The sequence below is a fragment of the Mustela lutreola genome, chromosome 2 (genome assembly GCF_030435805.1).
Source record: "Mustela lutreola isolate mMusLut2 chromosome 2, mMusLut2.pri, whole genome shotgun sequence".
NCBI classification, from domain to species: Eukaryota; Metazoa; Chordata; class Mammalia; order Carnivora; family Mustelidae; genus Mustela; species Mustela lutreola.
The window spans coordinates 52,890,523-52,918,437 of record NC_081291.1 but is presented as its reverse complement, the minus strand read 5'-3'; the positions used below and the strand labels follow the sequence as shown (position 1 = coordinate 52,918,437).

Sequence of the window (27,915 nt, the reverse complement as noted above, 5' to 3'; positions counted from 1 at the left end):
CCAAATCTCAAAGGCTTAGCACAACAAAAATGTATTTTTTTGCCGACAAAAAGCCAGACCCAAATTGTGAAGGGGTGTTCTTCAATCCAGTGACTTAGCCTTACAAGACCATCTGCCTTATCATGATACTTCTATCTACATCAACACACCCTCTGATGCAAAGAACAAGACATTGGAGGTAAGCCTGGGAAGTTTTAAGAGCTAGACGTAGTTGTTGCATGTATTGCTTCTGCCCACATACAGCTGGGCAGAACCAAATTGCATGGTCCCAAGCTAAAATCAAGGGAATCTGGGAAATGTAGTCTTCCTACTTCCAAGGATGAGAAAAGGAAATACTGATCTGGTTGTTGAACACATAGCATTATTTCTGCTACAGGCATTATCCCAAAAGTCTATTTCCCTACTTCTCTCTTCAACTTGGATTTCCATAGGCACCCAGAGATCAAGTAAGATCAACGGTGGCTACTGGAATAACTTGATAAAAAGGGAAAAGAGAGACTAATAAAACAGACTGGCCATATTTATGAACACTTCCACCAGTTTGATGATGTCTTAAGAAGTGGAAAACTTGAGTTAATGTTTGTTGACAACCTACCCTGTACTCAAGGCTTTTGTGGACATGATCTCGTCATTTACATAAGCATCTCAGTAATGTAAGTAGTTTCTCCATTTTTATAGATGAGGAAATGAATCCATACAAGGTCAAACAGCTTAGCAGGTAGAGTCAGGTTTGAACACATAACACCCTGGCTCCATGTTTTACAGAGAAAAACTGGGGCCTCCCAGTGTGCTGAGTAGGCCTGGAGTCTCAGCTAGGATTTAAACAGCTCTGTAGCTGTCCAGTCAAAGACAAAGGCAACCCCACCTCAATGAAAGGAAGACCAGGCAACTGAACCCCGTTGACCAGCATCTCCCAGGATGCTAGAAAGGGGGCAGCTCAGTGGAGAAAGGGCTTCCTTTTCTCAACACAATTTGAAGGGAAAATAGTCTCCACAAAACAAACCCTAAGGAAGCTGGGTCAGTAGCTGAGAAACAGATCACTCCCCATGTTCTACAGCAATGAATGGGGGGCGTTCTGGCAGCATGAATGTGGGCGGTCCACATTCAGAGGTTTGGAGAACAGATTTGCATGGGAACAGGGGAGCAGGGCCCCTTTAGAAGAGAGGTGGTCCCTCCCTCTAGCTTCGGGTCAACCTCATCCCTTTCAGGGCAACCAGTTCCAATGAGCCCGGTGCACAGCAGGTACAGAAAGCAATGGGTTAGAGTACAACCAGCCTTCCCAACTAGACCCTCAAAGCCAAGCACTGTGCTGCACAGAGTAGGTCCTCAATGATATAAGCAGGGAGAGCAAAGAAGGATGGACAGACAAGGACAAATTCTTCCCTACCCCCGCTTAGAAGCCACATTTGTCAAGATAGATGCTCAGTACTGGCTGCCCCAGTCCACATGGATATCGTTTTACAGTTCATAAAGCACCTGCTTATATTCCGGGACCCACAGCTGCCTTGAGGTGGGCATGATTATCCTCCGGTTTGAGACAGCTGTGTGCAGGGCCAGACGCATACTTACTCTCTCCCCACATGCCCATCTTGTCCATATATGTAGAATGTCTCATCTCTTAGACGTTTGTGAGTGAAAGCTTCATGTCTTAGAAAAGACTTATCCAGCTTAGGCAGAACCAAGGAGAAGGTCCTTGGGCATATGTGGTTAGCATCTTCCTCTTTTTCTCTTATATACAAAAGCTTAAAAAGATAATGTGTGTGCAACAGATATTCAACACAGTGCCTAGCTCTTGGAGGGCACTAAGGAAGTGCTCAGAAACCCAGCCCGTGAGCTCTAACAAATGGTAGGTGTTTAGTCAACATTCATCCCTCCTCAGGATATACCAGTATTCAAAAGTCTGGAAGAAAAAAAAAGCCTCTTCTCTCCTTTTCCCTCTAATACCCATGCACTGGGTATCCACCCTGTGCCAGGCACCGTCTTCCCTCAGGGGGCTCACATTCTAGCAGGACGGACCACATACCAATGCAGAGAAGCAGCAACCCCGCATCTGGTGGAGAGGAGAAAATAGGAACAACAGGGGCTGAGGTCGCAGGGCCGTGGGGCCCAGGGCCTTGCTCGGTAAAGATGCAGCTGCCGCCCTGGGAGCCTGAGGGGGGACTGGAGCTGAAAGTCTCCTTCTCTATGGTGTCTTGTGCAGCATGGACTAGAGGAAGAAGCCCCTGTGAAATGTACTTTCAGGCCTACACATGGAGCCATCCGTCAGCGCAGAGGGGCAGTGCCTCTGTGCAGCGTCAAAGCTGATGCCAGTTGGCAGGCCTGCTACGTCCATCTCTGTGTCCTGGAGTTGGTGGCACATGTGGCACTGATCCTCTGAGGTCTCCGACAAATGCAGCATCAACCCATCCTGCCACTAGTAGGAGGAGGAGTTGGTGATAGTGATGCCAGCCAACACCATCCCAGCTCATCTCTGTTAGCGCCTCGAACACACCAGGGGCTATTCTAAAGGCTTTGCAAGTATTAGACTCACTGTTGAGCTATGATTATCCCCTTTCTATAGATAAAAAAACGAATGCCTGGAGAGGGGAAATCACATGTCCCTCTAGCTTTGGAGAGATGTACATACTGGTTGCTGTGTGAGGAGTTAGCCTTACTGATAAATGAGCCTCTGGAACCTGGCCTACCCTCTGGGAGACCATGCCCAGGGGGAATAAGTTAAATAGGATGGTTTCTGTTAGATGCCTGACTCCAAGCCTTGCTGTGGCTTAAGGAAAGGGTGTGAGCTTTGGAATCAGGAAGACCCAGGTTGGAGACCTGCTTGTCCACTTACCTGCTACACAACCCCGGGGCAAGTTACTTCACCTCTCTGAACTTGAACTTCACCCGTAAAAGATACTGTGAGTGTAAGGTACACAGTGGGGTACCTGGTAAGATTCCCTTAATCTCATTTCTTTTCAGGGCTAACACTTCTCAACTATACCATGAAAACCAGCTCCTGCCTCTTTCCTACCATCCCAGCCCCTTGAGGCCAGGTGAACCAATCAGATTTCTGAGCAGCACCAAACACTGCAGCCACCCTCCACTACCGTAGACTCACTTACTTTTAGGGCCTGGAACATGGACACGACAATGAGGGGCAGAAGGAACCAACATCTCATCGCTCCCAGACTCCTTACAGTCCCAAAGCCAGGCCAAGAACATACGTGAAAACTGCCAGCCCCAACAACACATGCAGCATTTGGCTTTTGAACCTGAGTAGACAGGACAGGGCTTGGTGGCCCTCCAGGGGCTCACAACCCAGAGCCCTTTGTCTCTTTAACATTTTCTTTTCATACAGGCAGCCACACACAGATACACAAACACACATACACAACACAACTTTTGTAAGCAAACCCTTTGATTGAGGCTGAAACATAACTTATATGGCCCGGCAGAAAATGGCTGAGTTAAGCTCTTTCTTTTCTCCTTTTATATTGGTAAAGATTCTCAAAAGATTAAAAGTAGGTTAGGAGAATAATACAACAGCTGTGTTTCCAGTGTGTACCTGACAACAGCTTTTGTAGAAGTGAATAATTACATGAAAATCACTTCCTTCCCACCTCTTTCTCAGCCCCCTCTGGGTTGCTAGGCGCCCTCTCTCCTTCTTTCGGCTAATGCCACATACAGAAGCTGATGAATACAGTATGGCCATTATGCGGGAAGGGAGTCGGGAGGGAGAAGGATTCAAATGCTCCCTCCCTGGTGGATTCAATGGTGGGGAGAGGGCTATGGAGGAGTCTACTCTGGATATATTTAAATGCTAATGTGCTGGGCAGGCAGGCAGGGCCAGTGGGAACAGTGGTGGGAAGGGGCAGAAGCTCTTGGCTTGGAAGGCCCACTGGAAATATGTTCTGCAGCCTCTGGCTCTGGAGCCAAGCGCTTCCCTGGGCAGCCGGCCCTGGGGGCCACCTGGGGCCCTGCCAACTGCCCTGCCAGCAAAGTGTCATTGGGCTGAAGTGTTGCACCGCGGGCGGTGAGGAGCCGTTCAGTTCTGTGGGGGGGGGGGGGGTAGCCTGGGTGTGTAGGCTAACCCTGGTGGCCCTTTTGTGTGGAGCAGGGAGCAGGGTCACTGTGGCTGGGTCTCTGCCCAGAGGCTGGACAGCCATGTACCAGTCACAGAGTGCTGAGGGAGTGGATGGGTGGTTGTTGGCACTGGGCTGATGGCAATGACCTCCAGGCCTTCTGAGGTAGAATCCTGAGGCCCGTGCATGTCTACCCCTTAATCCATCCCATGGGACAACTGCGCCCTGTTTTACCAAATGACTAAACAAAAGAGGTTCTGAGCACCAGAAAGCGTGAGCAAGGCCTGAAGATAGCATGTCCCCTGTCCTGAGCTTGTCTCACAGCTGTCCATGCACCCTTGAGGGGTTGCATTTTAGCCCAACAGTGTTCCTCTAGGGAAATGCAACTGGCATTTTGGACAGGACAATGCACTGTGCAAAATGTCCCATTCACTGCAGGGGGCGTTGCTTCACTGGCTCCCACTCTCCAAATGCTAGAGGCAGTCTCAGTCATCGCAGAACCCAGAATCAGGCTCCCATGTGTTTCTAAGTGATCCTAAGTGGCTGAGAACCACTGAGGCAGGAGGAATCTGAACTGGCATCAGTGGCTGGGCTGCAGAACCTGCATCCCATCCCTGGGAGCAAAAGGCCAGGGGCTTCTGAGCCAAAACAGACATCAGCTCCCAAACCAGCCCCAAAGTGGCTCATTGTCCTGTGTCAGAGGAGCAAGCAGCCAAGATGAAGTCTCATCATCTGCCATAACTGCTTCTCTCCTCTAGGAATCATGGAGCTGGTTCAAGGCAGGGAGCCAGGGAAGCAAAGGCATGCCAGGATGCCCCACACTGTGGGAGAGCCAAGTGGTCACATACACTGCAGTCTTGAGAAAGGACTCCCTTGGGAGGAACATGAAAAAGGAAACAGCCACAGTTGGTAAAGGCAGCTACCTCTGCATCTGCCCAGAGACAAAGAAGTAAATACATTGAGTCACATCATTATATTCATTGCTTATTGTCTGTCTCCTCCAACTAGAACAAAGCCTCAATAAGAGCAAGGACTTTCATTTACTTTTTCTTTGATGCTCCCCTAGCACTTTACGCACTGCCTGGCACATGGTAAACACTCAAAACTATGTGCTGAAAGCCCACGGCTGCTTAGCGTCTCCAGATCACAGGAACAGAGTATTCAAACCTCCTACAGAGTCCTGGCTACAAGACCAAGTACAGTATGAGCCAGATTGACAGGTTCAGAACACCGGGTTCCAATCCCAGGTTGCCCTGATAGGTCCTGTCTGTTCTCCCTAAAATTCTCTCTCCCAGCCTCAGTCTTCTAATCTGTAAGGAAAGTGGATTGCAGCACAGATGATAAATATGGGGCACACACATCAAACTCTAATTCCTGCCCAGGGCAGACATTGCTAATCGAGTTCACTCCTCTTCCTTCCTATGGCAGACATTGTTAATCAATCCCACTCCAATTCCTGCCCATGGTACACACTGTTAATCGGTAACGTGGCCCCCCCAACCCTTCCTCTCATGAAAGATATTGCTAATCACTTGCAACATGTTCTTATCCTCCGTCTAGCTGTGGTAGAATTCTACTACCAGTCCGAATTGGTAAGTGAGCTAAAACCTGTGAAAGATGGTCTTCTAGCCCTGATGCCCCAGGCTTATAGAGCAAGGATATGTTTTGGGGTCAGTTGAGACTCATTTTCCTTGGGCTGTTTCAACCTTACAGTCTTGAAAGCCCACGAAGACACTGTGACACCCCAGAGTTTATGCTCCTGCCCCACTCCAGGAACAGACTTCAAATCAAACACAGGAGCCAAGAGACTTTATTAAGGAAAGAGGAGAATGATGTCCCACTCATGGAAATAGACATTTCCAAGGGATTTTCAGCACTTGTCCTGGCCTGGAGGCCAGAGGAAGAGGAGGGGTGTTCTAGTAGTGAGTAAATGGTATCAGCAAAGGCCTAGCAGTCAGGGAAAAGAAAGATCTATATGAAGTTGCCCCAGAAGATGCTTCTAAGGTAAGCAAAGGACAAGAGAGGGGATGGAACACACCTTCCCGGGCCCCATGGATTCACAGAGCTGGTATTTAATTCATCATGGTATGTTTGGCTGGAAGCTGCTCTGACTTTGGGAAAATGCCTGTGGTGGCCGTACAGAGGTTGCAGGAAGATGCTACTTACTCCCTTGGGAAACAGAACTCTGAGAGTGAATGGGAAAGCACTCAAATTCCTGTTCCAAAGAGCCTCCCGGGGGGAGAGGGGATCCATGGTGGTGGGGGTGTGGGGACAGTCATAGCAGCAACTAAGCTTTGTCCCTGGCAGAGAGCTTCAGCCCTAGGATGAGCTCCCTTTGCTAAGTAATTGGGGACGCAGTGAGGAAATTCTTGCATTGCATTGAAAGTTAGGGTAGAAATCACTGAGGTTTTTTCTGCTGCTAAAAAACTTTAAACAGTTAATCCCCTCCACAATACTTTCTGAGCATCATGTATCTGCTGGGGTGGAGAATATGCAAACAATTCAGATCCCTATTTCCTGCTCAGGAGCTTGCAATCTAGCAAGTGAACAAGGGAAAAGGAAGTCAGACAAGCAAGCACCTTCCCCTGTCTACAGTATCAAATCTGGTTCAGTGCCAGCTCTGCTGGGTGACCTCAGGGAAGCCACTTCTTTGAACCTCAGTTTCTTTATGGGTGTTGTGGGAAGAACAACAGCTCCAGGGTGCCGGCTTTGTTCCAGACACAAAACAAGACAATGTGCATAGAGTATACACTGATACCTGGCTCACAGTAAATGCTGCATCCAGTGGGAGGGGCTGAGGGGCCAGAGAGGGGTCATTACTTCTGGCTTGAGAAAGAGTCTTTGAAGAGTCTGGGAAGCTGAGTAAGTGTGTCCCGGGGGAGAAGCAGAAGAAAAGTCATCTATTCGGGACAGGCCCCAGAGCCCTGGCCTCTTCACACCGGGGTGAGTGCTCCCAGGAGGGGCCAGGCCAACTCCCAAGCTCATGCATCCTCTCCCACACCCCACAGACAAACCCCAGGGAACTGAGCTCCCCAGGCTTCATTTAGGACTGCACGTGTGGGCAGCATCAGGAGTGAGAACAGAGGGGAAACCTGCCATCTCCGTATGGGCCTTCGAGGAACTATGCAAGCTGTTTACATGAGTACCACGTGGGGATGCAGACACCATTTGCTCCTAAAAAAGATAAGTGCATTCTTTTCTATTATCTCAGCAGTAGAAAACAAGTCTCTCAAATCCTCACATGCTTCACTCTTTTCACTGGGGCCCTACAAGGCTGACGATTATCTCAGTCCCTCCACCAATGCTTTGAGCTTGGTACTCCGATTTTCTCCATTTACAGATGGGGATATTGAAGCCTAGAGAGGCTGTGGAGGTGGCCCTTCATCACCTAGCCAGTAAGTGGAAGATTAAAACCCAAATCTGTCTGATCCCAAAGCCCTCCTTTGAATTGTCCCATGAGACTGCCACCACCTCAACCAAGAGGAGAGTGCCCAGGATGACCAGCCTCACAGGCCCAAAGCCCGGATGGATTTGGTGCCTGACATGTGACCTGCCCACATCCACCCACATATGGTTCTCCTTCTACCTCCCTACATCCTTGTCAACCAGGGTGGCTCAGTCAGTTAAGTGTCTGCCTTCAGCTCAGGTCATGATCTCAAGGTCCTAGGATCGAGCCCTGCATTGAGCTCCTACTCAGTGGGAGTCGGCTTCTCTCTCCCTGCCTCCCCCAACTTGTGTGCACGCTCTCTCTCTCTCACCCTTTCTCTCATAAATAAAATCTTAAAAACAAAAACAAAAACTTCATGGCCCAAGTCCACCTAATTCACAGTGCCTCCACTCTGCACATTCAAATAGAGAGGTAAGAGTTTTAAACAACACCAGATCCTTGGGAACCCTGGCACCCAGAGAGCTCAGGGCAGAGAGTCAAAGCAGATCCAGGTGATGGAGTGAGTGAGTCACCACAGTGGCACAGCAGGCTGCCTTCCACCTGAAGACTGACCCCACCTTCCTGACCACAGCAAGGTCTTAGAGGGAGAGAACCCAGGAAGGTTGGCTAACCTTGCACATGGACTAATAGGAGGCACTGACAGGCTGCTACCACACTCCCTCCCAAATGATGCCCATGACTATGGCCTTGGCTCTGGGCAAAGCTGCCATGAGAGGGGCTGACCTCATTCCTCATGCCTCTCTTAGCAACTTCCATGGGCACTGGCTTAAGGAACACAAGAGTGATCATTTCCAAAGTAAATCAAACATGAATGCTGAAGTATCTAGGGGAAAAAGTGTGCAGATGTCTGCAGCTTACTCTGAAATGTATCTAAAAATAAATTAAGTGGATGGATGGATGGATGGATGGATAGAAGGCTTGGAGAGGTCTGTGATGAAGCAGACACAGCAAAATACTGATGGTAGAATCTAGGTGGTGGATTTGTGGGTGCTCCCTGTGCAGGCAGAACCAAGAAGATGAAGAGGGGAAGCTCCCATGTCAGCAGCGGGAAGTGGTGGGCTCACTGAGCTGACTCATATCCACAAACTTGGGAGGGAATGCTTCCCAGGGATACACTAATGAGAAGACATATGCTTTGTGACCAGTAACTCATGATCACATCAGTGAGGGGTAAATTGAGGCAATCCCTCTGCTGTTCTAGGGACAGTCAGGAGCCAAACCCAGAGTCAGCCACCAATCTGAAAACATGTGGGTTTTTCTGAGATTCCTTTTCTCTCCTCCTTGATACCACCTCAATGATTGAAAACCCTTCTGAATTCCTTAAGTCATCTAGCAGTAATTCATGGATTTATCTGAGTTGTTAAACCTCATTTTCAGCGACCATTCTCTTCTGAATGAGGTGGAACAACCTTCCAGGGTTTATGGGAGGAGGAGGAGCAATGGACAAGTATGTAGTCCCCAGTCATCTATGTACAACTGTAGAGATTCATTTAACATTTGGTTCTGAGGTATTCGCTAAGAAGATCATGCCTGTAATTTATTTATTTATTTTCCTGTCTTTCTTAGACAGAACCTTTTCTTTCTTTCCCACTCTGTGTCTTCACTGTTGCCCATTCTGAGGTGTAAACAGTTATCATGGCATCAACTGTACCAGGCATGAATGAAGTACTGAGATGATGACCATATTCTATAGAAAGGTTTAGTGAGCATTTGCTGTGTGCTGGGCCATATGCAAGTCCCCACCATGGGAGAGGTCTGGTTGAATAAGATCTTGTTTATGTTCTGTAAGGGTAGTCTTGGATAATGATCAAGTATACTTTGGATTTCCCCACAAGAAGGTTAACCTCATACTTGCTTAGAATGATGTTCACCTGATGCTCCTTTCTTAGTTGTATGGCCTAGAGAAATCTTAATGCACTATCATGCATAACCTTGGAGGCATGTGGATGATTTAGAACATAAAAACATTCACACGACTGCAGATAAATCATCTCAAATCTCCGGGTTTAATTTTCACAAAGAACATTTTAAAGAATAATTCCTGGGTTCTGCTATCTTTGGTTAATCGGACACATGCAATTGCTAATAGGAGCTTCCTACTGGCATGAACTAGCCCATGAGAATGGGTCATAAGGGAGAAAAGAAAAGAAAAGGGCTACTGGTAATGAAAACACTGAAAACCAGTGATTTTACCTGATACCCTAATTTTATGCCTGAGGGAACAGTGGCACAAGGATGGACAATGTCTTTTCAAGGTCAGGGATAGAACTGATTCTAAGCATGGGAGTTCCCTACTATGCAACACTGCCTTCTTGGGGCAGAGGAGGGTATGAAATGCAAGGACCAAGGCCCTTACAACATTAGAGGCTGAGCTTTGCCCACAGGCCCCTCATATTTAGAACAACTCTAAGGCTCTCATCAAGGAGAAAGAGATAAGTTTGACCTCTTTGTGAACATTATGCAGGACTCAGCACTCGCCCTGCAGGGGTTTCCAGTGCTTGGTTTGCATATGAGAAGTGAGGGAAGTGGAACATGAGATTCACACACCAGTGAGTTTTCACAGAGAAGAACATCAAATGTCATAATCCCAGCAAACTAAGATGTATCAAAGCCTTGTCACTTGCTACTTACAGACAAAAGAGATCCTTGCTTTCCTTGCTCCAAACTGTGTTGGGTCAGAAATCATCAGAACACATTGTATGTGCAAAGCAGACTTCTTCCTAACTAAGGAGGAGTTGCAGGAGGCAGTCACAGCATCTTAATTATAAGAACTACAGGCACGTCTCTGCAACCCTTGCGTTTCTCAGGGTTGTTGTACATATCAACATGTTTGTCACTCTTGACGGTCATCCAAGGTACAAAGGATAGGGCTTATTAAGAGAGAAGCCCAGATAGGTTAAGTGGTCTGCCCTTGTCACAAAACTAGGCAGTCAAGAGCTCAGTGTATGTCTAGTCTAACCTCTTAACTTCACAAATGGGAAAAAAGCTCAAAGGGATAGAAATATGACAGGTGTTTCAACTGTAGGTTCTGCATTCCAGTCCAGTTCTCCACTAACTGAGGACTTGGGTAAGTCATGTCCTCTCTTGGGCACTCAGCTACTCATCCACAAAAGAAGAAAATAAGCCTAGATACTGACTTTCAAACTTGTTAAAATTGCAAATAAACGGGCTCCATGGGGCTTTTTATCCTGATGAATATAATCTTACTCTATGTGCTGGAAGCAAATTTACTGTCAGAAAATATATTCAATGGGTAGTATGAAATATGAAATCACCACAAACATATCACTTTACAAATAAGACTGAGCTGCTAAATTAAGCACAAATGACTATGGGCCAATTCCCTTAATGTGCTACCTGAACACTCAGTATGTCACATCCAAGACTAGCAGGTAAAGAGAAGAAAGTATTGAGAGTTAAACATAATTTTGTGGGAGATACTGAAAACACATAAAATAAGATAGCCATTTAAAATTACAGCCTAGTTTGAAAAGATAGAAAATTCTCCCAGATACCAGAATGAGAGAAGTCAAAGCTGAAAGAAGAGGAGTAGAAATAGACTCAGCAACCCATGGGGATATCCAACCAGAGAGAAGACTGATGCTTAAACTCCTTTTCAAGGCTAGAATTAAGATTACAACCCTTGAGCATGACTTAAACCTGAATGGGCTTACTGCAAAAGGCAAGGAGCTGGAAAAGGACTGTCCTATGATGAATGAGTTGTTAGAAAATCCTACCCTTTAGACCAGGACTTTCAACACAGAACTTCCAGCTTTGGGTATGATAAACTTGGCTCCTGTAAAGTGGGCACCTAAGCTTAAACTGCAACCTTAGCATTGCCAGCCTAGAATTCCATACCCAGCTAAACTACCAGTCAAGAGTGACAATAAAATTAATACTTGTTCAGACATGAACAGACTATGAGAGCTAGTTCCTATGGGGCTTGCTCAAAGAACTATTAAAGGATGTACTTCAGGACAAAGGAAATGTAATCCAGTAGAAAGGAGTGAAAGTAACAGGGAGCAAAGAAATGGGTAAACATTGTAAAATCCAAGTATCAACTCCAGAAAGTAACAAGGCAGAATTTTAAAAAGTAGTAAATAACCATAACAAGAATGGAGAGGGATGTGGAATTTGAAGGGAATTTTGTATCTTAGGCATTTTCTTCTTTAGAAAAAAGGATGAGACTGGCCAACAGCCACTCTGATGAACTCGGCATCATCTATCTTTTCACAGTGTTCTGGGGAAGACCTTTCTTCTCAGCTAGAACCACTGAATGAGCAGCTATCACCACCTTCTCAGGACTTCGCAGGATGGCCTTCCAGTTGCTGTGCTTTCTGCCCAAGACAACAGTGGCCACAGTTCCAGTCATGATTCTTCAATGGGCATTCTCTGAACTCTTCTGGAAATAACCTGGCCCTTATGGGGTATAGGAACAGGAAGGAACTCACAATGCTGACAGCATTCCTTCAAAGAGCCAGGAGTCACCACTCCACTTCCAAAGTGCCTGGAGCAGTTTGAGTTTCAGTTTCCAGACTGTCCCCTCCCCAAGTCCCTGTTTCCTGGGCCATTTTTCATCTAGAGCACTACTGTCCAATACAATTTTCTGCAATGATAGAAGTGTTCTATATCTGATCTATACAATATGGTAGCTCCTAGCCACCTTTGGTTATTGAGCACCTGAAATTTGTCTAACCAAACTGAGGAAACTGAACTTTAATTTTTATTTAATTTAAATTACTTTAAATTTAAACAGTGAGATATGACTTACAGCTACTGTAATGGACAACATAATTCTAAAGGGTGGGCAATCCCTGAAGAGGTCCATTCTATTCCCAAATGATTCCTGAGAGGTAGCTCCAGACCTTTGCTGGAATCCCTGGAGTGGTCTTTCCTACCCTCTGCTCTGGAGTGTGAGAGAGAGCAGGTGGGTAGCACCAACACTCAGCCTCAGCCGCATTCCTTCCTCTGACCACAGCCCTCACTGCTTGTCTGACAGCTCTCAGCCTGCCCTGCATACTTTCTTGGACCACTGCCCCTCAAAAGCTCATGTGTATACAAACCAGAGAGAGATGTTGCTAAAATGCAGACTCTTATGAATAGGTTTGGGATGGAGCCTGAAAGTCTGCATTTTCAACAAGCTGTCAAATAACACTGATGCTGCTGGTGGTCTGGGGACTACATTTTGAGTAGTATGGTTTTAGAGCCATTGTCTTAAAATGTCAGTTAACTCAGCCACCACATCTAGCATAATAGCAGCTTCCACTAATATGTGTATCTTCTCTTTTTGCCATACCTGTTTTCCACAGGGTTTTAAAAGCAAACTCTATGACAACAGGAGGTTAAATCAGTTTATGCAGAATCAATGTAGGAAAAAACTTTAAGTGTTGGTCAAGAAAATAAAATCAAAGGTACATTCATCTCTTAGAGAAAATAACAGCAACACTTACTGAGCATTTACTATGCACTGGACTTGATGTAACACACATCATGAATGAGGACTATCTCATTTAATCCTCACAACAACCTTTGTTACAGGTTTAAAAAGCACACAGTCAAGGCACAGAAACTTAAGTAATTTGCCCAGGGTTGTTATAGTGAGTAAGTGGATGAACCATGGTAACCCCCATACTATGCAAGAGCTCTGGTCAAAAGCTCAAGAATAGGGATCTTGATTGTTGAGAGTGGCTGGACTCCTTTAAAGGAAAACATGCTTAAGGAGATATCTGCACACAAATGTTTCTAGCAGTTTTATTCATAACTGCCCAGCTTGGAAGTACCCAGGACATCCATCAATAAATGAAAGAATAAACAAATATGGTACATCTTGACAATGGATATTATTCATTGATAAAAAGAAATGAGCTGTTGAGCCACAAAATGATATGCCTAAACCTAAAATGCTTATTACTAAGTGAAACAAGTCAATCTGAAAAGGCTACATGCTGTATGACATTCTGGAAAAGGCACAGCTATGGAGACAGAAAAAGATCAGTTGTCAGAGGTTCAGGGAAGGAAAGAAAGAGTGGGTGGAGCACAGGGGATGTTTAGGGCTGTGGAGCTCTTCTGTATGACACTATAGTGGTAGATACATTACACACTTCTCAAAACCCACAGAGTGAACAACACAAAGAATGAACCTGAATGTAAACTGTGGTTAATAACAATGTCTCAAGATTGTCTCAGCAACTGTAGCAAATGCACCACACTAATATAAAATGAAAATAATAAGGGAAACCAGAACACTGGTGAAGAGGTATATGGGAATTCTTTGTTGTTGTATCTTTTTGTAAAGCTAAAACTACTTTTAGAAAGTTTATTAATTAAAAAAGAACATGTTCAGGGCGCCTGGGTGGCTCAGTGGGTTAAGCCGCTGCCTTCGGCTCAGGTCATGATCTCAGGGTCCTGGGATCGAGGCCCGCATCGGGCTCTCTGCTCAGCAGGGAGCCTGCTTCCCTCTCTCTCTCTCTGCCTGCCTCTCCATCTACTTGTGATTTCTCTCTGTCAAATAAATAAATAAAATCTTTAAAAAAAAAAAAAAAAAAAAAAAGAAAAAAAAAGAACATGTTCAGTGCACAGAATTTTATGTCCAACTGTGTGGAGGAGGGCCCAAACCCTTCCCAATTAAAAACCCCTGTCTTAGAAAACACTACTCATACCCCACTTCATTTCATAGAGCCCAACAAATGTCCAGCAAGAATAGATACTTGGCACATTGCTGCTGATTCTTTTTTTTTTTTTTTTTTTTAGATTTTATTTATTTATTTATTTGACAGAGATCACAAGTAGGCAGAGAGGCAGGCAGAGAGAGAGGGGGAAGCAGGCTCCTCGTCAAGCAGAGAATCTTATGCAGGGCTTGATCCCAGGACCCTGAGATCATGACCTGAGCTAAAGGCAGAGGCTTAACCCACTGAGCCATCCAAGCACCCCTCTGCTGATTCATTTTAAAAGTAAAGCCCTAGCCAGCACAATGCCCGGTATGCAGTAGGTGCTCAATAATACTTGCTGGATGAAAAAACACAAGGCTGGAATCCTAAATAAGACAAAAACAAAAAACAGCCTAAGAATCCAAGGAGAAAGGCTCATGGTCACTCCTCTTCTGTGCTGGTACAGCTGGGGTCAAGACCGTCCATGGTCCCCTCTGGCCCCCACTGCAGCCTCTCCTGGTGACATCTCTCTCTCCCTATGAGAATGCAATATCGTCAAAAGCAACAGCACTGTCCAACTCACCCCTTGTAATCCCAGTACTTGGTCAGACCTGGCAGAGAGCAGGTGCTTCTTCAGGGTTTGCTAACATCTCTTTGAAATGAGCTCATGTTTCTTTTCTCTGCAGTACCTGTTGGGCTTCTGGAAGTAGCCAGATGAATTCAAACAATGGCACTAACTTCCACCATATCTGCGCAAAAACCCATGAGGTCACAACTGAAGGGCCACTTTTTGTGTCCCCTATGATGTTACAAAGCCCCCACTGTCCTTGGCAGATGGGCTTCCTCCTTGCTTTACTCTGCCCATCCACTCCAAAATCAAGGTCATTTGACACATGTGTCCACTTCTTTCCTCACCTCCAAACTCATCCTATTTGCTTTCTCTTTTTCTGCCCCTAGAGAAGTTTACATGTTGCTGATTCATTTAATCTTAACTATGTCTACAAGGGAAGCAGATGAGTAAAAGACTGGATGTTGATGCTTACAAGAGAGGAAACTGAGGCTCAGAGAGGGTGAGTGCCTGCTCAAGGTCACATAGTGAGGTGAGTGAGAGGCAGGCATTCAAACGCAGCTCTGACTCTCATACTCTGCTGCCAAGTTCTACTGAGCCCCTCCTGTCTAAGCAGTCTTCTGAAGTTACAGCTCTATACATGCCAACCAACCTCAAGCCCAGAAACTTCAACAGCTCCCTCCTGGCCAGTGAATGAAGCTCTTTGGGCTTGGCACCCAAGGTCTTAGTGATGGGGTCTTAGTCTATTGTCTCAATCTTATTTCTTATGATTTCCTGCAACAAAACCTGTCCTATAGCCACACTGAGTTACTGACCATTCACTTTGCATATGCAGACTTTCCTATGTCTGGTCTTTGTTTATCTCTAAATAGCCTTCTCTTCCCCATCCTTCAGGGATCCAATCAAAGGCTGTATGTTTCACAAAATCTCTAAAGGATGTGTAACTGGGAATAATTTTGTTCTCCTGACCATGTATGGTCCTTTATCTGAACCACCATATGGCGTCCCACCCACCCACCAGTCCAGTATTGACTGGGGGACTCACATGCACCAGGCTGTGTGCAACAGTGGTGGGGGAATCCATGGTGCATGAAGTTCTTTGGTTACATGGAGCTACATACTAACGGGGGAGGCCAACAGTGAACACATCAACCCACACATGAGACTGCTTCAGAGAGCCATTAGCCCCATGAATAAAAGAAAACAGTGGTTTGGTGAAAGTCATGGGGTTTAGTAGGGGATGTCTGAGCTCAGGCGGCCAGAGGTGACCTGACTTTGGAGCTGAGATTTGCAGGGCAAGAAAGAGCAGGCCATGGGAAGATCTGAGAGAACACTAATCCACACAGGCAGGGTCTGTGGTAGGAAAGAGCCTAGAATGCCCAGGGCCATGTGGGAGATGGAACAAGGCCACAAAGGTGCCATGGTGAACAGTTTGGATGTTAATCCTTGTGCAAGGGGAAGCTGCTGGGGGGACTGTAAGCAGAAAAGTCAGACCTCTGCTTCCGGTCATGATTGAGTGACTGGTATTAGACTAGTCCTCCTCCATAAGCAACCATCAAAGCAGACAAAATAGCAGAGGCAACTGTTTCAGGCATTGGATAACATGCTAGTCAGGGCTGATAATCCTAAGAGATGGGAAATTCCACAGGGGTTTTGCCCAGCATTCCACCTGGGAATAATTTCTTCACCACAGCACAGAGGGCTAGAGTCCGAGTAGAACACATAGTCTCACCGGGCCAAGGAGGCAGGGCCAGAGTGTGGGACAGCTGGCACAGTTATAATCTATAGTGTTGGGCATCAGAAAGGGGGACCTGTATAGAGCAGGGCCCCAAAAGTCCATGTGGAGGTCCCCTGTGAGGCTGTGGTTGACAGCTGAGCTATAAAGGTCCAGGGGGAGCCCATCCAAGGCCAAATAGTGCTACTACAGGTTGAGAATGGAACAGAGACACTAGAGGCTGGACAGGGAGTGGAGTGGGGAGGAAGAACAGGGCTGGGAGACTGGAGATCCTGCCTATAAAAGTGGACAGATCTGGCCAGCACCAAGTATTCAGCCTTGGCATCTGGCTGAGACACAGAACAACCTCCACTAAGGAGCAAGGACAATGCCTCCAGGCAAGGTTTCTCCACCATGGCATTATGGATATTTTGAGCCCCATAATTTTTTGATGCAGGGACTGTCCTCTGTAGTGGATGATGTTTAGCAGCATCCCTGGCCTCTTTTCACCAGATGCCAGTAGCACACACAGCAGTGACAATTAACACTGTTTCAAATATTGCCAAATGTCTCCTGGGAAGCAAACTTTCCCTGGTTGAGAACCAGTGCTCTAGAGTAAGAATTACAGATAACTACTTTAGTCTCAACCTAAAAAGGCCTAAAGCAGAGCCCTGACAAACTGTACAGAGGACAAAGAGTTTAGAACCAAAGTCCCACTAAGTTAAAGGGTCTTAAGAAACAGCTTGAGATTTCCACATATCTGTACTAAGAAAACACAAAGTTGAGTCTACAGAAGTTTAAGGTGTCAGCCAGTAATTGAAATACCTATTCACATAAAAACCAACACTCTTCAGAGGAAGATAACAGAATCCAGAGCATCTATAATATAGTATCCAAAATATTCAACTACAATCCACAGTATTCAATCAAAAACTACCAGGCATGCACAAAAACAGGAAGATATGATTGATTCACTAAGAAAAAGAGATGTGAGATTTAACAAAGACTTTAGAGTATCTATTGTAAACACACTCAAGGAATTAAAGTGCAACACCTTAAAGAATAATGCCAGGAAGTTACATAAGCCAGAATTCCTTTTTCAACGCTCCCTCAGTCTGCAGGGTGAGGAAGGGAATACTGGTAAGAGGCAGGGAGTCCACTTGGAGCTATTCTATTAGCCCAGAGGAGGCTGGTTTGTGTCTTAGTTGTCTGAGATGCACTTAAATTAGTATGTTCAACCCTGGTAGATACTCTCAAAGTGGGGCACAAATTGGGGCAGATGAATCAAGAGAGAACAAGCAAATGCAAGAATAAGTGACTGTCTCAACATTGGGAACCAGGTGAGCTGGACAGTTGTTCCAAAGTGGAGGTGAAAGGTTTCCTTGTAGGGGAGGCCAATCAGAAACTGACCTGGTTACTATGGACTGGATTCCTGCACTGGGTGGGGACTAAACCCACCTGAAGCTAGATTCTAGGATTCTTATAAAGTAGTCCTGTAGGTCTGAGATACTCGAAGATGCCAGAGCCAAGATGGGCAGCCCAGGGGTGCAGAGTAAGAGCAAGGCCAGAAAAATCATATAAGACAAAGAGTTTTAGGAGTGTATCCTTTACATGACCAAGTCAGAGTCACCTAGGTTTAAGTACTACCTCTGCCAGCAGAAGACAAGTGATTTAAGCTCTTGGACCCTCAGTCCCCTCATCTGAAAAATCCTTAGGAAAAAGATTTTTAAAACTCTCATGACCTGTAAGAGAGAACCCTTCTTAGGGTAATAGAACCTCAGGTCCTCTCTTACAGATCCTAAGAATTTAAGGTACTTATATATAGGACTTAGTGCCTGAGTCTAGAAAATAATTTTCAGTAAGAATTTGTTGATTCAGTGAATAGGATTAATTAAATGGTGAGTTTGTGAAGCACAGCATCTGTCAGAGAACCAGCCTTAAAGAAACAATAACTAGAATCACTACTCTCATGTGTACCAGTTGTGCAGTGAAGCAGTTCTTCAACCACTGAGACTACAGATTAATAAGGGGCTGCTGAAACAGTTCAGAACTAAAATTCATAAAACCTCCCTTTGAGTAAACCTGTGACTGAAAGGATTTAATGAGGAGCCCCAGTGATACTCCAAGAATCTCCTTGGAGTATATCAGAATTCTGATTCCACAGAGTAGCAACTCTTAAGGAATTTCAAGCAGTCAAGAAAAGAGGAAATGTTCACTACTTCTCAGTGTGTGAGTTAGATCAGTAATGTGTCTCTAATTCTTGAGTTCACCTGGTGACTGGAAGGAGAACACCATGTCAGATGAATTCCAACCCCAGTAACTCCCTTCATACTTTTATTGCTGACTTAATTAATTATGTGTGCCTTCCAAGAAACTGTCATCGTTTTGAAGACAAGAATCGTGTCATCTGATTCTGTATCCCCAGTACCTGGTACTGAGGAGACAACAATAAATGCTCGTAGAACAGGGACTCTAACCCAGAATCAAATATACCAAAAGGAAACCTTGATTGATTTTCAGTCTCAAGGACTAGCCCTCATGTTCAGTGAGGTTTGCAATATTTTCAAAAATGTTTCCAACATCTGTAAGTCAATGTCATTATTTACATTTTGGTTTCAAAGTTCAACAGCCAAGAACCCATTTTTCCTTGGATCCATTTGGAACTAGAGTACACTGCCACCAGGTGGCAGCAATTCCATGGGCACATCCATTAGGTTCATCAGGTAAGGTTTTAATCAAAGGTCTTGGGGCGCCTGGGTGGCTCATTGGGTTAAGCCTCTGCCTTTGGCTCAGGTCATGATCCCACGGTCCTGGGATCGAGCCCCGTCCTGGGATCGATCGATCCCTGATCTAGCCCCGCATCGGGCTCTCTGCTCAGCGGGGAGCCTGCTTCCCTTCCTCTCTCTGCCTGCCTCTCTGCCTACCTGTGATCTCTGTCAAATAAATAAATAAAATCTTTAAAAACAAACAAACAAAAAACCAAAGGTCTTATTTTCCCTGATTTGTTCTTGTGTGGTGGGTAGGTGGAGTAGATTTCTAGTGTTCTGAGATGCTCTCACTGGACATCCTTCTAGCCCACCTTCAGAACTTGGACACCTTAGCCGCAGACTCCAGTTCCCTGCATAGAAGAGAATGACTTGGAGAATGTGTGCATACCCTGGGAAAGCGGACCCCACGATTTGGATCTGTGACAGGCCTTTCTGTTCTTGCCCTGAAAACACACACTTGAAACACAATGAAGAGTGAGAGTGGCAGGAATCTGGGACAAGGAAAATGTGATTTCCTGCAAAAGCCCCTCCATTCCCCCAAAGACTGAAAAGACAGAAAATAAAAATTTGAGGGGGGAAAAAAATGGAGTGGAAGCACTCTACACTTCAGAGAGAACACAGGGCTGACAGTGAAGACAAATAGATGTTTAGAAAGTTATAAGAGACCACAGAATGCAAATTGACGGAGGACAAAGAAGGCAAGCTGCTGGGTTGCTTCAAGTTCTTGACGAGAAACTTAATTTACTGGATTCACAATAAAGGCACTTGGTTCCGAGTTCAAAGCCTCCCCCTTGGGCTGTGGGGCTCCGACTCATCCTGCCCAGAGCCAGTGACATAGAGGCAAATGAAGAACACCACCAGTGTCCCCAGAGATCTACTATATGCCAGACCTTGGGCTGGGTACCGAAAACGAGAACCAGAAGTGCTCTTGTAACCATGTGCACACTTACTTCACTGTGTGGTGGGTATTCTTTTTTCCCCCAGTATTTTATTTATTTGACAGAGAGAAATCACAACTAGGCAGAGAGGCAGGCAGAGTGAGAGGAAGAAGCAGGCTCCTTGCGGAGCAGAGAGCCTGATGCGGAGCTCGATCCCAGGACCCTGAGATCATGACCTGAGCCGAAGGCAGAGGCTTTAACCCACTGAGCCACCCAGGAGGCCCTGTGGTGGGTATTCTTACCCCAATGGACAGGTGAGAACCCTGAGTCCTGAAAGGTAGAGGGAAAACAGCCTGAAGGACAGACACCAAGCTGGTCAATGGCAACAGAGTGACTCAAATTCCTTTCCTGGAAACTAGATTCCACTGCACTACAAATCCTGTCTCTGGAGAGCTTACGACCGACTGCAGGACATGCTAGGTCACCGCAATGCGGAGTCACAGAGGCTTCTCCTGAAACTCTCCGTCCCTCCTCCTTCCTTTCCTGCCTACCTTCAGTTCCTTCCTTCCTTCCTTCCATTCTTTCCAAAAAATACTGACTGAGCTCTTAATGTAGGCAGGTTTCCAGGGGTGGGAGATCTAATAGTGTATGTAACAGATTCGTCCTCTGCCCTCCTGGAGCTAACATTCTAGTGAGGAGAGGGTGATGACACAAAATGAAGGATGCCTTAGATGTTGGCAGGTGTCGTGGCAAAAACCAAAGGCAGGGTGGTGAACAGGAAGTGCGGGGTGGGTGAAGGAAAGTGTGATTTTAGAGAGGGTGGCTGTCAGGAAGCTCCCATGGAGACTACCTTTACACCTTAAAACAACTTCCACGACTCTCTCTCTAGACCTTCCTTACTCCGTGAGGAAGGTGTTTTTGGCTCCCCGACTCCCCACAGCTGAGCTCTCTTTACCTGCTTTCTGGAATTCTCTTGCCTCAATGGCTGGGGAGACAGAAGGAGGGACCCTCTGAATGCTTTTGCCTATCCAGATCAACACTTCATCAGTCTTCCTGCAGAATGCCACGCAAGCCCAGAGGGGCCAGGGGCACCCCTTGAAAGGATTTTTCCCTTGTCTAATGCTCCAGGGAGCTGAGGTCCAGAGTGCTGCACCTGTCAGGAGCCCTGTGTTCCTTTAGAAAAGTAAATGACATTGCAAACAGGCATGTCTGAACCCCTTGTAAACAGCAGAGATAGGGAGCTGGAGGCCAGGGCTGGAATTCATGCAGATCCTGTGTCACAGAAAGGTCCCACATCCTTGTCACTCTGGCTGGGATGTGGGCTGCAGGGAGCAAGAGTGTCCTATGGGCAGAGATACCCCAAATGTTATTTTCCTTCTGTGGGTTATTACCTGTCCTACCTGGCTAACGTGCACAGGCACCAAGACTTCAAAAAACCCCAACTGTAGAGAAGTTGAGAAGTTTACTTCCAGAGAAGTAAAGCTCTGATGATAACAGGCAGGCTTCACAGCTCTTACTGGATCGCTGGGACAGGGATGGCCCTTCCAGCAGCAGGACAGAGAAGGCAAGTGGGGGTTCCATCCAGTGCCTGGAGCACCAGCAGTCAGCCCTCCCATGAAGCCTCTGCCCACAGACGCTCCTGAGAAGCAAAAGAGGGAAAGGGACGGCATGGATGCAGCTACTTTAGATCTTCCTCAGTATGTAAAAGGCATGACTTATTCACATGCTTTGCCATGAGGACCATCACCAAGAACAAGGTGCATGTTCTTCTCAACAGATCAAAGGAAGGATGAGAAGCTCTGATGGCCTCCAGCTGTCTTTCTACTTAAATAGGTGGAAACCAACCCAGTCAAGTACTAGTGAGGCTCTTTCCTCTTCCACCAGACTGTGGGCTCTTTGGGGACAAGGGGAGAGAGTCTTATTCATTCTATGTACTAAATATGTGACATAGTAGACATGCAGCAAATATCTGTGAGATGCACTAAGTAACAGCTTTGCTGGGCTCTGGCAATAGGTGAGTGGTACACAGGATCCTGGTCGTGACCCCTGTCCTCTTGGAGTTGGCAGCCTAGAGAAGACTCCCAAGAAGTGCTCATTTTACCTCTGCTGGTCCTCAGTCCACCTAAGAGCAACAACCCCACCCCCCACCCCCGCCAACACACACACTTCTGGGAATGGTTAGAGCAGTGCAGGGAACAGATGGGGCTCTGAGGCTGGAGACCTGACCGTCTCTGGCAGCGGCCCCTCCAACCAACCCCAGTCCCTGGGGCTCACCTCCTCCATCCCCTCTCTTTCCTACTTGTTTACCCACAAGAGGCCGTTTCGTAGCTCTACCATCAACCCTTTTGTCCCTGGTAGCTGCAGGAAGCCTGAACACTGCAACTTCTAGATCAACCCCAAGATCAACCCCAAGAAACAAGGCTGTTCCCACCCCTCAACAACCCAAACCACTAGACCTCCCTGGGAACTTTTCTTTCTGGTGCAGTCTGAAGGGCAAATGGGAAACTAAGTCAGGATCATTTCACAAAAAACAAAAAACAAACAAACAAACAAAAAACCACAAAGGAGATACTACCTGATAAAAGGAGATAACTACCAAGAGACTGAGCCTTTTTCTGATCTCCTGATTAAGGATTTCCAGCCGACAGCTCTCCTGACCTACTTTCTCTAATTTTGAGTCATGCCTCCATTGTTTTGAGCAGGACCACGCGGCTACCTGAAGTCCTAACACTACTGCAAGATGATTCTCCAGCCCTGGCTCTGCCCCAAACTGCAGCCCACCATCTTCCCCTGGTACTGCTTTTGCCAAGTCTATACCCATTCTAGTATTTATGGAATAGCTGCTTTTCAATGAACCTGGCTCCTTATCACATACAAGTATGTATATGCATGTGTGTGTAAGTGTACATAGATACAGCTTCATTCTAGCAATAATAACTATGAAGTCACAGTTTCAATGTGATTGACTGATATTCCAGGTTTTGTTTTTTTGTTCTTTCTAATGCACATGAAAATAAATAAATAACTACAATAAAAAGAAAAAAACCAGTCCTCCACTGACTGGGTCATTGTACTTCACCTTCCCAGTCATCTGATGGGGCAGGAACTACAACCTATAAGCCTCGTAGGGAAGGCGGACTTGGCACCGGAGAGGGAAGGAGCCTTGCTAGATGCCCCACAACCAGTAACAGGAGAGTGGGAATTGAAACCAGGACCTTCCTGATGGAAACGATGGCCTGGGGCATGCACAAATGAGAATGCTTGGAACTGGGGAGAGTGGATCTGCTGTTTTCTTCTTCAGACATCACCTTCCTTCATTTAGTATTCTCTTTCCCAAAACCCAGGAACGCTGGACTCTAAGTCCTTGAGCTGCTGTGTGAACAGGCAAGTAGCTCAGCCTCTCTGACCTGGATCTGTGGTTCTACTGACCCACCCATAAGCCGCCTTCCCTCCACACACTGAGATAAACCTGTGTGATGTGCTAGCCTTGAAAGTCTGAAGACCCCTCCACAGAGTCAGGGGTCCCTTACATCCCACCACCAAACTTTCAGCCCCCTGGAGCAGACAGAAAGCAGGCTCAGGGCTGCTCCCTCCTCCCTTTTCAGCCATGTTGGGCCCATCCCGCAACATACCCCAGCTTCCAAAAAACACCAGCTACATGGAATTTTGTTTACCTTCAGTCTTGCAGTCACTATCCTTACCTCTGCCCCACACAGTTAACTCTCATGTTGATTTTGGGGTGCACACACACACACACACACACACATTTCCTTGCCATTGGTGATGAAGGATCAAAAACATAACTCTCGGGGCGCCTGGGTGGCTCAGTGGGTTAGCCGCTCCCTTCGGCTCAGGTCATGATCTCGGGGTCCTGGGATCGAATCCCGCATTGGGCTCTCTGCTCAGCAGGGAGCCTGCTTCCCCCTCTCTCTGCCTGCCTCTCTGTCTACTTGTGATCTCTCTCTGTCAAATAAATAAATAAAATCTTTAAAAAAAAACAAAAAACAAAAAACATAACTTTCAGATCAGGTGAGCTGGAGGTTTTTAGAATTTTAGCTAAAACAATAGAACCTTCCTTCAAAAATCAAAATAGCTTTGGCTCTTATAGTCATTCAGCAAATATTTACTGAGCACTGGTAGACACTGTGGAGACACAGTGGTGGACAAGGCAGATTACAGTGCTTGCTTCCAAGCTGTCTTCTCTGGGAGGTCCTCCCTGGCCACCATGCTGGAAACTTCAGCTCTCTTTCAAGCTCTCCCCTTGATACTCCATACTTGGTCTCCATGGGTCTTGTCACCATTTAATGGACTACATATTTTATTTTTACTTCTGTTTTCTGCCTTCTTCCTTGACTAGCATATAAATGTCATTGTTTTGTCCGCTGTCTACTACTATACCCCTGATACCTATAATAATCTCTGATATAGAGCAGGCACTTAGTAAGTATCTGCTAAGCAAATGCATGGGCGTCAAGTGAATCATACGTGTAATACAGACATATATGTTTGTATATATATAAATATTCCATTGTACATATGGTAAATGCTTTGGAAAACAAGTAGAAATCCTTGGGGGTGAATGGTTGGCAGCTGGGAAAGACTTGCCTGAAAACGTGATATTTAAACTGAGTGGCTATGGGGCAAGGTAAGGAAGTGGGATCTGGGGAAGAAAGAGGGAGTGTTCTCAACAGAGAGACAGCAAGTGCAAAGGTCCCAAGGCAGAAAGAAGGCCAGTATCTGGGATGAACTAAGAAAGGTGGGAAGGGAGGAGGGATGAAGCAAGGAGGCAGTTCAAGGAAGCCTTGGAGGTCGTTCCCTTTGGATCTTATTCCAAAGACCACAGGAAACCTCAGAAGGGATTTAAGCGAAGAGGTATCTGTCATATTTATATTTCGGAAAGGTCACTCTGCTGCTGTATGAGAGTGGCCAACAAGGGTCAAAAGATCTTTCTGTAAGACCAGTTAGGAGGCTCCTGTCAAGTGGGAGATTGTGGTGTTTGGACCAGGTTGGTAGCAGCAGAGGTAGAGAGCAACATGGGGCGTGACGTTGCTGTCCAAAAGGGCCTGCTGGCAGGAATGGCTCTTGAATGGTGTCTGGGAACTTAGGTAAGATGTTCCCCCTGGTACTAAGTCACACAGTCATTTCAGATGTCTGGGGCACTGAATTCTGCTGGGCCAGCCTGCCTGGATTGCTTATGCAAGCAAGACAATTTACGGTGAGCACCTGCTTTCCTTCTAAAGGTTGGGAATTCTGGGGTCTGTGTGATTGACCACATGGCCAGAAAGTATCTGTGCACTTAATAAAATTTCCTCATTGGGATGCCTGGGTGGCTCAGTCAGTTAAGCATCTGCCTTCAGCTCAGGTCATGATCCCAGGGTCCTGGAATTGAGCACCACATCAGGCTTCCTGCTCTACAAGGAGCCTGTTTCTCCCTCTGCCTGCCACTCCCCCTGCTTGTGCATGCTCTCTCTCTGACAAATAAATTAATAAAATATTTATCAATCAATTAATCAATCTTCTTCATTAAAAACCCAGGTCCTGAGCAATCTCCTCTGGGCAGAAATACTGACCACATGCTGCTGCATTTTGATACTACAAGAAGGAAGATGTTCAGGGTGTCTCCTCCTGGCAGAATACCATGGGAAGCCTAAGCATGGATTCCTCCAGACTTCATCTGATGATGGAAATAGACAACATTCAAGGGTATAACTGCTGAGTCCTCTGAGCCCTTCTAGTCAATCACTCAACGTGTGTGGGGTCTTGGCACCCTCGACACAAGGGGTCATATGGTTTCTGTCTCATCTACTCCACATTGCCTCTGGGTTATGCCTTTGAGCAGCCACAAACAACATGGCTCCATTCCAATAAATCTTTATTTATGAAACAAGGGCAGAGGGCTGAATCTGGCCTGTAAGTCAGTTTGTCAACCCACGTTCACAGAAAATGCAGGATTCTCTGGATCTACTTTGAAACTGCTGACTGAATTCAATCTTTTCATGTCATTAGTGGGAACGCTGAGGCCCAGAAAGAGGAAGAAGTTGTCCAAGGTCACTCAGGATCAGCAGCAGAGCCAGAGGAAAACCAGGTCCAGACTGCTGGCCCAATGTGCTGGCCACAATTCCAAGAGGCCATTCCACAGAACAGCCTCGCAGGTAAGTGCTGGCCTGGGAGCCAAGGCCTAGGAGGACAGAGATGGCAGGAGACTGGAATGGTGTGGGCAGGCAGTCTGAATGGTGGACTATCAGGCTTCACTTCTGTTCTGTGTGTGGGTGTGAGTTTGTGGCGCACGTGTGCACATGTGTAGATAGGGCTCTATGGTTATAGGTGGTGGCTGGGTTTTCCCAAACTTTTCTGACCATCAGAATCTCCTCTACAGCTTTCTAATAATATAGATGTGCAGTTTCCATCCCATAACCCCTGAAATTGCACTTTTAACATGTTCCAAGGTGTTTCAATAATCATTGAGGATTGGAAACTCTGGGTGATGCTCAGAATCTCTTGCCTGACCTTGAGGACCAGGATAAGGAAGCCCATGAGTAGAGGAAAGAACAGGAAATCTGTCAAGAATTTGTGGATCTAACACAAATGCACAGACCAGTGATTCTGGAAATAGGTTTTCCAAAACCGATTCTCCAACTGAGCCTTTGCCATCATAGGTTGGCATTGGCAAGGCCAACAGTCAGGAGCTCATTTCCTTCTTCCTAGGGATTCTGCATGCAATTCAGGATGCTGCCTCAGATGCCCGATGGTGCCCTGAGCCTCGGGGGCCCCTCACAGCACAGCAAACTGAGATAGAAATGAGTACACATTGCCACTCCACCATGGACTTAATCAGTATAATGAGTACAGCTGAGCTACAGTAACTCACCCTCCATAAACCTTCCCATCCAATTTCTCCTAACAGGGGGTGGCTGGAAGCCACAGACTGCACACTTGGAATTTCTTGCAGGCTCATCTTCTATGAATACAGATTCTACATTCTAATGCATGATCCATCTATGTTTGTTTTAGTAGAAATATGGGTACCTCTATGTTCATCGTGGCATTATTTACAATAGCCAAATTGTGGAAGCAGTCCAAGTGTCCATGGAGAGACGAATGGATAAAGAAGTGGTGTAGAGACACAATGGAATATTATTCAGCCATAAAAAAGAATGAAATCTTGCCATTTGTGACAATATGGATAAACCTGGGGTACTACACTAAATGAAGTAAGTCAGAGAAAGACAAATACTGCATTTCACTTATATGTGGAATCTAAAAAAAAAAAAAAATGAACAAAACAAAACAGAACCAGACTCCTAGATAGAGAGAACAATGTGGTGACTGCTGGGGAGTGGGTAGTCAAAATAGGGGAAGGGAATTAAGAGGTACAACTTCCAGTTATAAAATAAATAAGTCACAGGGATACAAGGTACACTATATTGACTATAGTTAATAATATATAACCACTTTGTAGGGTGACAGACAGTAGCTAGATTTATCATGGTGATCACCTCATAATGTATAAAAATGGTGAATCCCTGTGTTATACACCCGAAAATAATGTAACATTATATGTAAAGTACACTTCAGTAAAAAAAAAAAAAAAAAAAAAAAAAAAAAAAAAAAGGATGTCTCCACATCCATCAAATATCTTTGAGCACATTATCTGACATACACACTGGGATTACCTGGTGACCTTTAGAAGATCCTGATACCTAGGACCCACCCCCAGAAAGTTTAATTTAATTGGTCTGGGAATTGGGATTTTTTGAAAGTTTCCAGGAGCATCTAACAAGTAATGAGGCTGAATACTCCTGGGCCTGCAAGATGTTTGGTTTCATCTCTC

At 46.0% G+C, this 27,915-nt stretch overlaps 1 protein-coding gene across 1 annotated transcript in view; it reads right to left on the bottom strand.

Moving 5' to 3' along the window:
• The window catches only part of SLC6A11 (solute carrier family 6 member 11), a 127,265-nt gene that overhangs the window by 37,997 nt on the left and 61,353 nt on the right, over positions 1-27,915 (bottom strand). The window lies entirely within an intron of this gene.